Source organism: Megalopta genalis, chromosome 7 (genome assembly GCF_051020955.1).
Source record: "Megalopta genalis isolate 19385.01 chromosome 7, iyMegGena1_principal, whole genome shotgun sequence".
Taxonomy (NCBI): Eukaryota; Metazoa; Arthropoda; class Insecta; order Hymenoptera; family Halictidae; genus Megalopta; species Megalopta genalis.
Window position 1 is genome coordinate 17,433,901 of NC_135019.1, and position 16,502 is coordinate 17,450,402.

The following is a 16,502-nucleotide window of genomic DNA, read 5'->3' on the forward strand; positions in this document are numbered from 1 at the left end:
GGATGATAAGTCGCGGTCCTCCTATAGTTCTATCGTTATTATGCACTTGGAACAATAAAAAATCTAAATAATAAAAATCGCATCTTCCACATAATCTTGTCAAAGCCAGAAGATTCTGCCGATAATTTAATTCTCGTTTCGAAAATACCACAGTTTTGTCCGCGTACGATCGCGAAGTCGAGCGCTTCTGCCTTATTTAGAGGCTCGTTAATTTTTCTCGCACGGAAATTGCTCAGCCTCGTGGCGGACAAAGTGTACCATCGATCACTCTATTCAGTTGCCAGGAATTAATGAGAAACGAAGGGCAAATTAATTTCACTTTTTAAATTAAACGCTGTGTGCCATTTGTTTCGTAATATTAACGGAGAAGCACGACGCTACATATTAAACTGCGAATATTTATGCAAATTTACCTTCCGTAGGATCGATTGACTTTTTAACGGGAATGGCGCGGAGGCTTGTTTGTACCCCGATGCTTGTCAATTTACGATTAGCTAGGCCAAGAAGAATATTAAATCTATTAAGTGTTATAATGGAAAGCATAATTCCTTGGAAAAACTTCTCAAAGACTGACCGAGTTTCCCCGGAGCGAGGTAGACACTTTTGTTTATCCGGTGCCGATGTAAATTAACCAGGAAAGAGTATTAAAACCGCGTGCAACTCGATTAAAATCCGTCGTAACTGAATTGCGGATTTTTATGCGAAATAGACTCTCTCTCTCTCTGAACAATATTGCCGGCCGTAGCTAACAAAATTAACGAGAAGTTCGCTTGCCGCTTCGATGATCCTAATCGCGGACAATATTAAATTTCGCGAAACTGTAAGGTACAAATAAACAGTCGAACAGAGGCACGCGAAATTGTCTTTATCAAATAAAGACTCTATTTGGTGTAATACTTTTTTTATCCGAATTCTCGGGAATAAATTCGATCCATTTAAAAAGTTGAATTACATATCCCGCTGCAAACCATGCGACTTCCATCTGGAACATTTTTTTCGCGCAACGAATATTTCACGAGTCACTTGATCCCGTCATTTACCTTCCGAACGAACTTGTTAATTATTACGAGTACCGAAGTGCCAGGAGCATGCCTCGGCTCGAGAGCACCGTTGCACGGAAAGTCATTTGTATGCATATTAGAGGATCACGTTCATAACCTGTCTATCACGTCGCTAATCGGTCGAGGGGAATAAAATTCCGTCCAATCTACCGACACGGTTCCACGATTCTCCGTCGAGGTTACCCACCCCTTATCGCACCGTGTTGCCGCGTTGCGAGCATAATCTGGTTAGGGGCGTGACAAGCCATGCGACCCGGCCGGACACCGTCGCATCGGCGCTCTGTTCCCCTTCTTGTCGACCTATTCGAAGGGCCCGTCGAGCGAATTTTTCAATCAGGATTTTCGAAGATTATCCTGAAAAACTCCACAAAGAGAGGGCTGCTCAAAGCGAGCCGGCCAACCTGATCAACGTAAATTACTTTGTCCTTAACGCGACGGCTTCTACTTTGCTCTTTTTAGTTTTCCACGTCGGTCTTGGCTCTCTCTCTCTCTCTCTCTCTCTCTCTCTCTCTCTCTCTCTCTCTTTCTCTCTCGGCACGAGATTTTCGACGCTTTTGTTTATTTTTACACGGTTTCGTAAACGCCCTCCAGTCATTTTCACACAGATTTCTCGGACGCGTTTTTTACACGTTCGCTGTGTGACGATCTTTAACCTTTTAGGCCCGACGCACCACTATACTGGCTTTCGCGGATGACATCTTTCAAAACGACACGCCACTATAGTGGCTTTCGCAGATGTCATCTCTCTGGACGACGCGCCACTATACTGCCTTGCTCTAGTAGTTCACTCGCTCATCGTTTGAACCAAATAATCGTCTTCATATGCATTGTTTCACACTTCTTTTGTCTTCACATCGATTTACAACAGTCTACAGGGTGTTCCAAAAATGTCTCGCAATCCGGAAATGGCGGGTTCCTCGGATCATTTGAAGCAACTTCTTCCTTTACAAGAATGTTCTCCGAGGCACCGTTAACGAGTTATTAACGAAAAACAATGACCAATAAGAATCGAGTACGGCTCACGCGAGGCGGCCCAACCAAGCAGCGCACGAAGCCCAGTTCCGCTCATTGGCTCGGTCGCCTCGCGCCAGCTGAGCTCGCCTCTCATTGGTCATTGTTTTTCGTTAATAACTCGTTAACGGTGCCTCGGAGAACATTTTTGTAAAGGAAAAAGTTGCTTCGAATGACCCGAGGAACCCGCCACTTTCGGATTGCGAGACGTTTTTGGGACACCCTGTATATACAGACAGAATATACAGTATCAGACTCTTTACAGTACATATCAGACTCTGCCGCGTCCAGAGAAATAGCCTCGCGCAGAATTCAGCCGTACCTAAAAGGTTAACGCGTATTTGCGCTCCGCACGTCGCCGACCCGTTCGATTTTACGGTCTGTTGACGACGCCGGCGTCCAACTATATTCATTCGGCGCGATGCTCGCACGTTCGATTCCTAAGGAGAACGAGCATAATCACGCGCGATAAGAACGCGAGCGAAGGAGACCACGGCGTCGTTTCACGTTACGGTTATAGCGATCGATGGACCGCGAATGTTTTCGCGAGGCTCGTGCAGCTCGAGGATCTTCGGTATGCTCTTTCTTTTTTTACCAATGATCTTCTTCGGTTTATGCTGCAAAAGTCGAGTATGGTATTTTGCCGAGAATTTACACAGATTCTTTTATACTCCTTCGCGTCGATACCATTCTCTTTATTTTCATTCGGCTTGTGGGACTACATTTGGCAAATTTAATCGCGCAAATCGTTCATGTAATTACGCTAATCGTTACTGCGACCCTTTGGATTACTTTCGTAACTCGTTTTACGATTTCGAACGCTCTGCCGTGAACGCGATACGACATACAGTGGGCGTAAAAGGTTTTCAAATTCCTCTTAAAACGGCACAGCTTTTTTTCGAACTGGTGTAAATGACTAGAATTTTTTATTCAGTCGTTAGAGGGACTGTACAACGACTAAAATAATTCTTTTAAATTTTGTTATTTGAAATGACAAAAAGAGAGAATAAAAACTCACGTTATTTTTTCAATTTCTGTATCCGCAATAACGAAGTTTATCGATTTCCTTATACAATAAAATAATAATATAAAATAAATATTAAGTAAAATAGATAGAATAAAATAAGAAAATTAAATATAAGATAGAATAGAATAAAATACGGTAGAATGAAATATAATACAACAGTATAAAACACAATAGAATAAAATACGACAAATTAAACTGAGATAAAATACAATATTTATACGACGAATTTAGAATCATACTATCATTAAACTATTCATACTATTCGTAACTTTTTATCTGTAATAGCAAAATTAAGAAGGGGCATTATAGTCGTTGTACAGTAAATTAGTTTCTCTAACACTTCCAGAAAGAAAGTTCATGTCATTTAGTGCAGTTTTTAAAAGGTACCTTCTTAATTCTAAGATTAAGTAACTTTCTTAATTCTAATCTCTTTCTTTTTCGTTTACTGTCTTAAAAGGAGTCCCAAGACTTTTCCCACCCACTGTACTTAACTTTTCTGTAATCTTGTAGCATCGGCTTATATCCTAACTTACTCTTACGTTATTCTTTAAACATCGACCATGAATTTAACGTATTTTCTTCGTCCCTGTAACAAAGAGTTCTTGCTCGTGATACAAATTAAATAAATAAATAACGATTCTCAGCGCGAACTCGGCACAAAATAAATTGTCGCAGCGCGGCGTCGATTGAATATCGCGTAAAAAAATAAGCAAGCCGAAATGCACGTCGGGCCATTCTTGACTCTGAGTGCTGGTTTCCTCGGAGTAAAAAGGGAACCCTTGTAGCCATTAATCCGCCGCGGCGCGTTCAGTTTCGGCCTCCGGTTCGAAACGAATTTCTGCGCGGGCGGTGATAATCCAGTTTTCGGGCGCCCGGTCGCGGCCGAAATTTCATTGCGCCAAGTGCCCGGCAAATTCCCGCGCGCACGTTCGGAACGTAATTCGCGGACAACTTCCGTCGATTAACGAATTTCATTACAATTTCGAAATTAATTTGGTCGGCCGCGAGCGCCGGAAACACACGGTCGCCCGTAACGGTTAGAATGTCTTCGATAAATATCTCGCGGCGGGGAACTTCCGCGAACGTGTCTCGCACGGGTCTCGCCACCGCGGGTCGAACATTTCGCGGCCGGATTCGTCGAGAAGGATTCATTGCCCGCGCGCGGCTCCACGGAAATACTGTCGCAGAAATCGCGCGGACGTACCTCCCATTCCGGGACGCGCGCGGACCGCCGCCGCCGTCCGCGGGGATTCGTTTTGTTTTCGCGTCGCGCGAACAATCTCGTAACGCGATTAAATTCCTTCCGAGTGACTCTGCAAACAATTTATCCAGCAGACGGCTCATACGCCTCAAATTTCGCTCGCCTCGCGCCTGCAATTGAATCGGCAGCTCCGAGAAATAAATAAAGTCCGAAAGTTCATTTTCCGTCGGACGAGCGGAACTCCGTGTTCGCCCGTCCGGCGAGTTAATCAGATTTCGGATTCGTCAAACGGAAATTTTGATCGCAGCTACGAAATGTCGCGTTCGCGACAGTCCTAAAAGGATGTTCGAACGTTGTTTCGCGCGGAACGGCATTGAAAAGGTTTAACGGTTAGCCTTTTGACAACGCCAAAAGGAAATTTTGATTCCGCACTTTGTTCTACGCTCTGCAATCGGTAGTTAATTTATCCATTGTCATTTTTCGTTACCTCGAGATATTCGTCGTTCTCTTTGGACGCGCAAAAGCTCAGTCTCGCGTGCGTTACCGTCGTCCATGTAAGCGATTCATCGAGTTCGAATAATGCCGATGATTTTGTAACATTAGACGTCGTATTACTTTGTTCTGTATTCTTCTGTCGTGGCGAGTTTTATTTGTTACCAGCTGTCACTTTATTCGTCCGCTCGACGGTTTTTACCAGACCGCGATTTTTATGAATTTACGACAGAAACGAGTAGACCAAATGTGCCCATAATTATGAAAGTGGTCTAAGTCATATATTTCTTGTTTCGAGATATTTAATGAATCGCATTTGAATAAATTAAAACATATTTTTACATTATGCGACATTTTAATTTATAATTTTATTAGTCTTGATTAATGGAAATTTATTATAGATATGAAACTTTGTGTGAATTTCATAGGAAAATGTTGTTTGTAAAGCTTGAATTGTCCTATGATTGACTGAAAGTAATAAAAAAATTGTGATTTCTATTTGAGCCGTTTATTTTGTAAGTGGTGTAAGTCCAATGTCATCGAAAGAAATTGTAAGTGGCGTTGCGTGGGGTATTTAGACAATACAAGCTCAGATTCGGCATTTTAAATTTCTTTAAAAAAAAAAAAACTTGTACCACTTTCAAAATAAACGGTCCATTTGAAACAACAACTTTAACGAAATAATTCATAAACATTTATTAATCATTTTTGAAAAAGTAATCCATTTTTATCATAATTTCGAGATTTTAAGATTTTTAAAATGTTCCTGAAAAACTGGAGGGATGTATGGTAATAAACACATAAGATCTTTATGTTTTTCTTCCGTTACTGGTCTAGTGGTGTTGTATAATGGAAGTAATTGAATATTTTCGTATATTTTTGGTCTTCCTCTTTTAGATGAAAGATCCAAAACTTGGAATTCAGAATCATCTAAAGAAGTCTTATAAAACATTGTATAAGGTTCATTTTTCAAGAATCTCATCCATTGAATTTTTAGCCAAGAGACAGATTTGCCCGCGGTATTTTTTACTCTCCTTGTTATTGATTTTTCAAGTGATTTCGTTGAAATAAAATCCGGCTGCGACATTCGTTTGATCGAAAATGTATTTCTTTTTCTACAATTTTCGATCAATTCATAGCAATGTCGACTTAGACCACTTTCATAATTAACACTAAATGAATTCCGTATAACGTTGTAATTACAACTACTATCTAAAGGTTCATTTTTGACGATATCGTAAAAATTACATTGAATAAATTTAGTTTAATATCATGTCGTGTGAAATGAGTGAAAAATTCATTTTTTTTTAAATTTTGACTTAGACCACTTTCATAATTATGGGCACAAATATTAGGGGGGCCGGAAAGTTATGTCGTTTGTTTACATTAAATTCAAACAGATAAATATGCGCAGAAACGACATTACTTTCCGGTTCCCCTAATACAAAACTGTAACGACATTACACAAGAATTCAGGAATACTGTTATATCACTCTCAACTTATCACAATTATTGAAAGAAGCAAGACCTTCTTAAATTGCTTGTTTTTCTTACAATTAACTAAGACGGTCTTTGCACAAAATAAAAAGATTTCTACCACGATCGGCGAGATGCGTGAATTTTTAATAATTCTAATAAATTGAATATAGGATAGCAGTGTTACATCTAGTCGTTTTGATCTTAAATGATAAAAGAAAATGAAAAATTCTCATATTTTCTTTGTCACGCAGAGAGTTCGTCCCGCTGAACCGTTGAAAATACATAAAATAAATAAGTCGTTCCGCGTTAAAATTGCTAGCTCGAAGCAAATGAATTGCCTCGGCAGCGTGTACTAAAAAGGGGGCCACTTGCTGCGCAATTAATTCACGAATTTCCATAGTTCGTTCATTAACGTTTCAAGTCAAAATTCATTGAAACGAGCACTGACCTAGTATTCAGGGAGTCCGCGTTTGCGCGTATCAGTTGTTCAAGAGTTGAAAGTTACGATATAAAGTACAAAGGCTGAAAGTTGTTAACGAGAGTTAATTGGTCGATCAAAGTGCGCCGTATCAAGGGTATTATTTTCCGTGCTACCGATTCGGCGGATCGTTGTATCGGCGCGTTCCCGAAATTCTTTGCGATGAAATTGTCTGCCGCGTTCCTCGGACCTCCGAGGAACCGTTTGAACTGGAAAGCGGCGATCAGAGTGTATTAAAAAATGTCGGGAATTAAGGGAGGAGTAGGGAGAAGGGGGGCCGGTATCGGCAACAAACGAGACTGTTTTTCGCGGGAAATAAGGATATTACGAGCGTCGGACGAATACCAATCGTGCCGGAGCCTCGGTGTCTGAGCTTCTCGAAAATCGGTGCTCCCTACCTGTGCGCCTCCATCCACCTTATGAAACATTCATGGGGTAAAGCAATTCGTCCGTTTCGCGGTGCTTTTTCGTCCGGGATCGTTCTCCCCGTTCTCGGCGAGCCCAGTTTTTCGTCTCTACCTACCGCCTCGATATACGTACATGTATATGTATATAGAGAGAGATTCTTTTTTTTTTGTTCGTTTCGTTTGTTTGTCTCTTAAACGTGTTAGATAACAAGAAGGAACGCCATTATGTACATATAAAAATATAATCTTATCGCGATCGATCGGCCCTATTTATATAACGCGTCGAATTGTTACGCGCGGAGCGACGAATTTCGGTGGAAACCACGTTCCCTTATATTCCATCGCCAAGGCTCGTTTTGATCATGAATTCTCGTCGAATCGAAACGAGGTCGGAGAAACGTTACGCGCGTTCTTGGTCAAGGAAGAGAGACATTGTTACGCTATTTTCATGGGAATTCGCGTTTTTAACGAACTTTTCGTTTTCATTGTTACGAGTCTGCGGGAAAATTCAGGTGAAATGCTACAAGGGAACAGGAACGTGGATAAAAAAATGTTATAAAATTAATCATGAAAGTATAATCACGAAAGCATGCTTCGTTCATTGTAATAACCTGCTTCAGGTTCTGTAATGATATTCACAATTTTCTTTCCAATTAACATATATTTTCGTTTAAACGCGAAACAAATTAGTAAACGTTATTAACGTTAGATTTACGGAGCACAAGAAACAGCTGTTTCGTATTAGCTTGTAAAAGTAACAATAAGACGTTTATTAACGCATTTATTAATGATTTTAAACGATGTTATGTTTGCCGTAAGTAACACGTAAATTGAATAAATAACTTATAAATGTATCCTCACGATATGAATAATCGTAAATGAAAAAATTAGCGACACGCCATTTTGACGGGTACCGTAAATCTAGCGTTAAGCAATGAACCGTCTTAGAAAACTTTTGTAATATTTAAGAATGTGGATGGTAGAAAATATTCCAAATCCCGTGATCTCCCGAAAGCAGATGTAAAAGTATGATAAAAATGATGAGACACGATAATGTACGAAATACCGTGGCCCTCGAAGTCGTCGACTTGTCGAGTGTAGCAAAAAGAAAATTGCTTCGAATAGTCAATTATGTTTCCAGAAAAGTAGTATCGATCTACCGCCGGTGAATTTATCGCGGGAGCAGAGTCTGTCTTCGGAACGAATACAACCGGAACAGCGTGTTCTGTCGCAACGCGCGTAACAATCCGACCCACGATGTGCACGTTAGTATATATATTTATATATAATATATATATAATATATATATGTATATATGTATATGTATGTATATGTGTATGTATAGATAAAATTTTCCCCTCAGCCACGCTCGCTCTGATACGTTTTCGCACATCACAATTTCTTGGCTCTCGCGGAGAGCCTGTCCCGGGTCACGTTCCTCTTCTGAGACGCATTTCCCTTTATTGCGAAGAATGAAAAGGAGAAAATGGCGTCGGAGACGCGACGGGCTAGTCGCCTAATCGCAGCCTCGCGAGTCTTCTTTCTTTATTCCCCGTTTTCACTCCCTCTCTTACTCTCCCTCTCTCTCTCTCGCTCGCTCGCTCTTTCTCTCCCTCCCTCTCGCTCCCTCTCCCCCCTCTCTCCCCTCCGCTCTTCTATCGGTAGTAGAATAATTCAAATCGAATCGAGTGAACTGTAGATACAAGTACGTATGTACATTCGCGGGCGATCCGCGCGCACGGATCGTTCCGCCGTCCTCCTTTACACGAGGTTTATAGAGTCGAAGGGATCCCGCGGCCGGTTCAAGGCCAACAGTTTTTCCGATCGTATTTCTTCCTCCTCGATTTTTGCCCGGTGCTTCGCGTCGATGGCCGATTCCCGGCAATTTGTTTGCCGCCGATGGCAAAGGAGAAATTCCCGATCGACGATTCGGACGAGCATAAAGGTAATTGGCTCGGGCGAAATAAAATATCGAACGTTCCCGGCGGACGGCTGTTTCGGCATGTTTCTTCGTTTTCTTCGCGGATTTAACCTCAAACCGGATCGCCGATTACTGCCGGTTATTGTTCCAAGAAATATCGCGTATCATCGAATTAGTTGGCGCGAGTCGATTCGCGTTGGAACGTTGCGGGCTTTCGACGAGTTAATAGGGGATTGCGTGAATTTTTATACAGAGTGTCCCAGAAATGTCTCGCAATCCGAAAGTGGAGGGTTCCTCGGGTCATTCGAAGCAACTTTTTCCTTTACAAAAATGTTCTCCGAGGCACCGTTGACGAGTTATTAACGAAAAACAGTGACCAATGAGAGGCGAGCTCACTGGCGCGAGGCGACCGAGCCAATAGCGGAACTGGGCTTCGGCTGCTCGTTGGCTCGGCCGCCTCGCGCCAGCTAAGCTCGCGCGAGCCAACGGCGTCAGCGGTCGAGCGGTCGAATCCCGGCTCAGGTGGCGCGAGGCGACCGAGCCAATGAGCGGAACTGGGCTTCGTGCGCTGGTTGGCTGGGCCGCCTCGCGTCAGCCGTACTCGATTCTTATTGGTCACTGTTTTTCGTTAATAACTCGTTAACGGTGCGTCGGAGAAAATTTCTGTAAAGGAAGAAGTTGCTTCAAATGATCCGAGGAACCCATCATTTCCGGATTGCGAGGCATTTTTGGGACACCCTGTATAATTGCTATCAATGGCGGTAATTGTGGCTTTTCTGTAATGTAGAGAACCAGAATTGAATATATTTTACTCGAATAACGAATAACGAGTACAATGTTATTCGAAGAATTTCATCGGAATATCGTTCGAATCAAACTTTATTCGAAGAATTTATTTCGCTTGAATTTTTCAAGACTCCATTATTATTCTATAGCAATCCCTAGATTTGTGTTTCTGCGCAGATCGATTCGGTTTTCATTGGAAAGCTGAGAACGGTGTATCCCAGCGACAAGACAAACATTTCCAGCGGCGTGTTCTCGATACATGTTCGAAACGTCCAATGTTGTTTTCGAAGTAAAGATCTATTTCCAAGAGCGACGCTTTGTTGTCCCTCTTGAAGACAAATATTTTTGTAAAACAATGGTTTTCGATGGGAACTGCCTCGGCATCGCGATAATAGTGCTGGTATTTCAGCCAGAAAATACTTCACGGGTGAAGATCCACGGTTTCTGGTACGGGAGCGACGGTCGTCAGAGAGGAACAGATAGAGAGAGAGAGAGAGAGAGAGGAGACCGAGGCAGATAAGATGAAAAAAAAGGATACGCGTGAAAGGCAGGAGAGAGCAGCGTACAGATGGCGGTAATGGAAAGAAAATTGCGGCTAAACCACCGGAAAATGTACGTACCGAGTTATTGCGGATAATTATTCCCTTTCGCGAGGAGTCCGAGTGTATTCTCGCGAATAGGAGTCATTCATCGAATCACGTATTTATTTAAACATATACACCAGAGCTAGACAACGACTTTTGACAAAAATCTGTTGATATGCTGTTGTTGCGTTTGACTTTAGGGGACCGATAAAATGACTATGCGATCAAAGACTGTGCCGATTTATCTGGAAGAGGCAGCAAATTTATTTTCTCAATTTTTTCCGTTGGAGAACGATCGTTGTAAAATTTTACAATCTGTGCCGTAATTGTGACGATTTATGTACATTTTTTCAAACTTTGCACTCCGATGACGTCGATGCGGCGACACTGAATTATTAATAATAAAAGATAAGCATAAAAACGAAAAATTTTGTATTTACTAATTCTTATAAGATTTCGTAGCGGCATAATGATTTTTATTTTTATTAAACTTCTGCTACATCGGAATAGCATACTAAAAAGTTTAACTCTTTTTAATAAAAAAAAGAAACATTTAACATTTACGAAATTGACAACAAGATTTTGATAACAGGTATATGACGAGGATTTTTAGGATTTTACTGAGGGATTCTTTAAAAAATTAAAACGAAATTAAATAGAAATTAAAATATTCGAAAAGATATTAACACCTTTCCCGCGCATAGTGTGATAATATATATGATTGTTACATCAGAAAAGGCTTTTCGGAGTGCAAAGGGTTGAAAATGCAAGAAAATTGCAACGAAACAATAGCGACGTTTCAGCTCTGTTTTCGCCGCAAAGTATTGTCTGGTCGGCGAATCGAGTTTACCGTTTGCGGACCGGTGCATAAAAATCGGGATTTGCATAAAGAGCGGCGGTGATTAATTATTCCAGGCGAGATTCTTCGATTCGCTCTAAAACCAGCGGGATCCGGCGGGATCTGGGTTAAACCCAGCCGGCGCGGTCGTATCGAGGGTTTAATTAGGGTGCGTGTACCATTCGAGCCCTCGTTAAATGTTTCCTATTGCGGCTGGCGGGCCGAAAACTGAGAGCGAAGACAATATCCGGCTCGTTAAGCAGAAACGGTAACGACGGAGCCGCGATTTCACTCGTCATCCGCAGGCAAATTGACTTCGCGGCAACATAAAATCCAACGGCCGCGCCGAACCAGCCGTGTTCACCTAACAAAACCTTTTCGGCCTTCTCGTCGCCGCGCGATTTTACGGGCTCGCGATTTCGGAAGAAACACGATCGGAACGTTTCAACGGCGCACGCACACCTAATCTCGAGGGATTTTGTAAACGGCACTCGAAGACCGTAACTCAACGTCCATTTCGCAGCTATCGGCCGCCTCTCTGCGACACGGATCTCTCTTAATTCCGTCCTTGTTCACCGTCGCGTCCGTTTCGCGATGGATTCCTCGAAGAAGAACACTAGAATCTTGAAGAACGTCATGCGCTCTAGAGCGTCCAGGCTTAATTAGACTGTACAATAATGGCCCACTTTGGTAACTGCGGTCTGTCCTCTTATCAATCTCACTGAAGTACGATGATCAGGGAAAATGCCGTTCGGGCGACCCATCTTCAATATTCTTTGGCTTTTTTTTTACAGAGACCCTCAGAGCCCATTGTTTAAATTTTCGTTATGAGCACGGACGAAAAGGTTGGAAAACGTGAGTTCAAAATTTGTTCTCCATTCCAATCAATTGCAATATTTCAAATATGAAAAAATCCGTAGTTTTATTGACAATAATTTAAGTTAAGTTAAGTTAAGATAATTTAAGTTAAGTTAAGTTAAGATAATTTAATTTAAGTTAATTTAAGTTAAGTTAAGTTACTTTCAGTTAAGTTAAGATAATTCAAGTTAATTTATTGTTAAGTTAAGATAATTCAAGTTAAGTTAATTTAATTTAAGTTAATTTACGTTAAGGTTAAATTGAATTAAGTTAATTTAAGTTAAGTTAATTCGAGGTAAGTTAATTTAAGTTAATTTAATGTGAGTTAAATTAAGTCAATTTAACTTAATTGAATTTATTTTAATTTAACTTCATTTATTTGTTTTTATTTATAATTGAATCTATTTAACTTAATTTATTTATTTACTTCTCTTCAATTTAACTTCATTTAATTTATTTACTTCAGTTGAATGTATTCGATCGACTTAATTCATTCGTTTGATTCAACACAAAAGAATATTTACGAAAACAACGAGTACGTCCCCGTCGCCATAGTGATTGAAGAGGGGCCCCCAAAAGCATCATTTTCCGTCGACGATTCGTTAGATCATCGTCCGGTACGATCCTTCGTGCCGATCGCGTCGAGAGTCCGTCGAGGATACCGATCGATCGATCAAAGGATGTCTATTAAAGGTAAAAACGGGTATCGCGCGGCTCCGGTCTCTGGATCGATCGGTCCAGGACGATCCGTGGCGGATTGCTGGTCGAGCAGAACGAGACGTCCTGCGTGTCCTGTGTGTTCCTCAGTGTTAATTCTCATCGACAGCACGACGTACAGGTGTGCCGTAGCTGTCGACGCGTGTCCCGCGATCCTCCGCGCCGCGAAATTGAATCCGGAGTGCCGGCGGACACCTCGGCGCTGCTGCAACGACCTGCAACAAATGAAACCGGCATTTTGTTTACTCGCCGCGTGGACACTGAACGGGAATCATCGCGGCGAAGCGCGGTCCGCGATAAAATATTTTACTTCCAGAGCGAAGCGCTTTTGGAATCGCGTCCGTGTTAGCGAGCGGCAGCTCGTCTTGTATTAAACGGGAGTTGTAACTTTACCAATGGAATATTTTTTATCTGATCCGGAGACTTTTCATGATACTATTTTATTCGGGGAATACAGACAATTCTCCCTAATTGCTTGCAAACGAAAATGGACGATTTGGGAGGAGGTGGTACGATTAACACGTTGACTGCCACGCGTATTTACAACAAAATCTCCTACAGGCCACCCGTGCCGCTATAGGAAGCGTGCGCTGTTAATTCATATCTGTTTCTGTTCCTGCATGAACAGTTGGAATCTTTGCCGAGTACCGAATGGTATAACTTAAAATCTCTGCCCTTATTATTTTTCAATAATGAAAAGAGATCGGATTGCCCGGAACGAGAAGCATAAATAAAATTACATCGTCAGATTCTGATTTGGATACTGATAAATATAATCTTAGCGATAATGAATGTTATGAAGATACTATTGACGAGATTTTACGAGAGAATTGGTCATGGAAGAAGAAAGGAATGTTGATGATACCGAGGAAGCTACAGTTCAAATAAAAGATACGAAATGGACCGATCAGAGGCACGAGCATATCTGAAAAAACAAACAACTTTTTGTCCAAGCTGTCCTGATCAACCTCAACTTTGCAGAGAATGTTTTAATGTTATACACTGCGAATAATTTTTTTAATAAACCATTTTGATAAGAATTCAATGGTTTCATTACCTCCTGTAGAATATTTGTCGAAATATTTTCGGAAATCCTTTGTAAGTAGTCAAATCAGCGTCACCCGAATTACGGGTGACGTGGCCTGATGAGAACTTTTGCTGTCACCCGAATACGGGTGACGCGGCAGTCAACGTGTTAATCGACCCTTGCGGCTCGTTTTTACAGTTGTTGACAATCGGTAACTATAGAAACGAGCCGCAAGGCCCGAACGATCGTATCACCTCTTGCAAAATTGTCCATTTTTGTTTACAAGCTGAGCGTCAATTAGGGAGAATTTACTGTAGCTTGATTCGATTTAGATCATGCTGAAATTGAAGAAATTGTTTAAGTGGCAGTCCAGAGAGTGAGAGAGAGAGAGAGAAATCTTAATTTATGATAATAAAATAGTTTGCTTGTTTTGTTGGAGACATTTTGGAATGGTCACCCTAGTATTATCATAGGTTTTATTCTAAATAATACGATTTTGAAATGAATACGTTTTATTCCTCGTAAAGTGTTCGTAAAAATTATTCAAAGGTATGGTTTGCTTGAGGGACAGTTTAAACTGTCAGCAATTTTACCAACAAAATATTTCGCTTGGTTAAAAAGAGTTCTTATAATGGTGCTCGAAGCAGACGCTATTTTATTTCAAACATTCCAGTTTATTCGAAGGATGAAAGTTTGAAAATAATTTTATTCCGAACTACGACAGTTGAAACATAATTTTATTTTCGGAACGTTCGGGAGTAATTATATTTTAAATCAGAAGCTTAAAAGTAATTATATTTTAAGCTGAAAGTTTAAAAGTAATTACATTTTAAGCTGGAAGTTTAAAAACGACAACATTTAAAACTGGCATCGAAATAATTCTATTTCAAACCCCTAGAGCTCGGAATTAATTTTATCTCGAACTGTGATAATTTCAAGTTTAATTTTACACCGTGCACAAACATTTAGACGACGGTGTTTAAAGCACCGCTTCATTATATGAATATATGATATCGTATCGATTGTACGAATATACGATCGATTGAATATTTTATACGTTTCTCGAGTGTTCATAAATCATCCGACCGTGAATACAGACTTGCGAGACGAAAGTCTAAGAATTTCTAACTGAGAGAATCATTAGTGACAGAAATGTTTGGTCAAGTAACTTGGACAAGCGACGGTAGAATCGTCTACCAAACGTCCATCGACTTTGTACACGGTATAATTGACTCCCGATGGAATCGCGCGCAACCAAAATGCATAGATGTCCTAATTAGGTGAACGGTTCCAAGTTATTGGCTCCTGAAATACTTTAATCGACAGTCGAACGCGCGAGAAGTTCTTGCAGGATTCGGTGCTCTCGAACGCGGGATCGAACTATTTCATAAACCGAAGTTTCGGAGGTCGACCGCGCCCGAACGGCTCTCGAAAATGCGCTGCAAAACAATTCCTAATTAGACAACTCGAACGCCAATAATAGCCCGGATTAATATTCCTCGAGGCACCGATACGTTCCACCAAACGTCCGGTGGAAGAGGTCTTCGATCGTTTAGTCGAACCAATACTCTTCAAATTGTCCGCGTGTATCACGATCGATACGATTTTATACTATTTTTAATTATCAATAAAATTTTATTCGAATTACCAGATAGAGTAATTTCTCCGAATAAAGAATTATACGAATAAATAGATAGAATTATTTTGTGAAGATTGGAATAATTTGTGAAGATTAAATAATTACTCGAATAAATAGATAGAATAATATATGACGATTAAATAATTATTCGAATAAATAGATAGAATAATCTATGGCGATTAAATAATTACTCGAATGAATGGATAGAATAATCTATGGCGATTAAATAATTACTCGAATAAATAGATAGAATAATATGTGACGATTAAATAATTATTCGAATAAATAGATAGAATAATCTATGGCGATTAAATAATTACTCGAATGAATGGATAGAATAATCTATGGCGATTAAATAATTACTCGAATGAATAGATAGAATAATCTATGGCGATTAAATAATTACTCGAATGAATAGATAGAATAATCTATGGCGATTAAATAATTACTCGAATCAATAGATAGAATAATCTATGGCGATTAAATAATTACTCGAATAAATAGATAGAGTAATTTATGGCTATTAAGTAATTATTCGAATAAATAGATAGAGTAATTTATGACGATTAAAGGATTACTCGAATAAATAGATAGAATAATCTATGGCGATTAAATAATTACTCGAATGAATAGATAGAATAATCTATGGCGATTAAATAATTACTCGAATGAATAGATAGAATAATCTATGGCGATTAAATAATTACTCGAATAAATAGATAGAGTAATTTATGACGATCAAGTAATTATTCCAATAAATAGATAGAATAATTTATGACGATCAAGTAATTATTCCAATAAATAGATAGAATAATCTATAGCTATTAAATAATTATTCGAATAAATAGGTAGAATAATTTATGACGAATAACAATGAATGGGTTATACGAATAAAATGGACGAAAATGAAATCATTCGGATAATTCATTCGCAATTATCTTCGATAAATATTTATTCGAAAAGTTCGAAAATAATA

At 40.0% G+C, this 16,502-nt stretch overlaps 1 protein-coding gene across 1 annotated transcript in view; it reads right to left on the bottom strand.

Annotated features, from left to right (window-relative positions):
- Positions 1 to 2,746: 2,746 nt before the first annotated feature.
- Positions 2,747 to 16,502, bottom strand: part of LOC117221719 (uncharacterized) — a 576,963-nt gene continuing 563,207 nt past the window's right edge. Inside the window, exon 12 of the mRNA XM_076523447.1 lies at positions 2,747 to 13,075. The gene's annotated coding sequence lies outside the window, so the exon portion shown is untranslated. The remainder of the gene's footprint in view (positions 13,076 to 16,502) is intronic.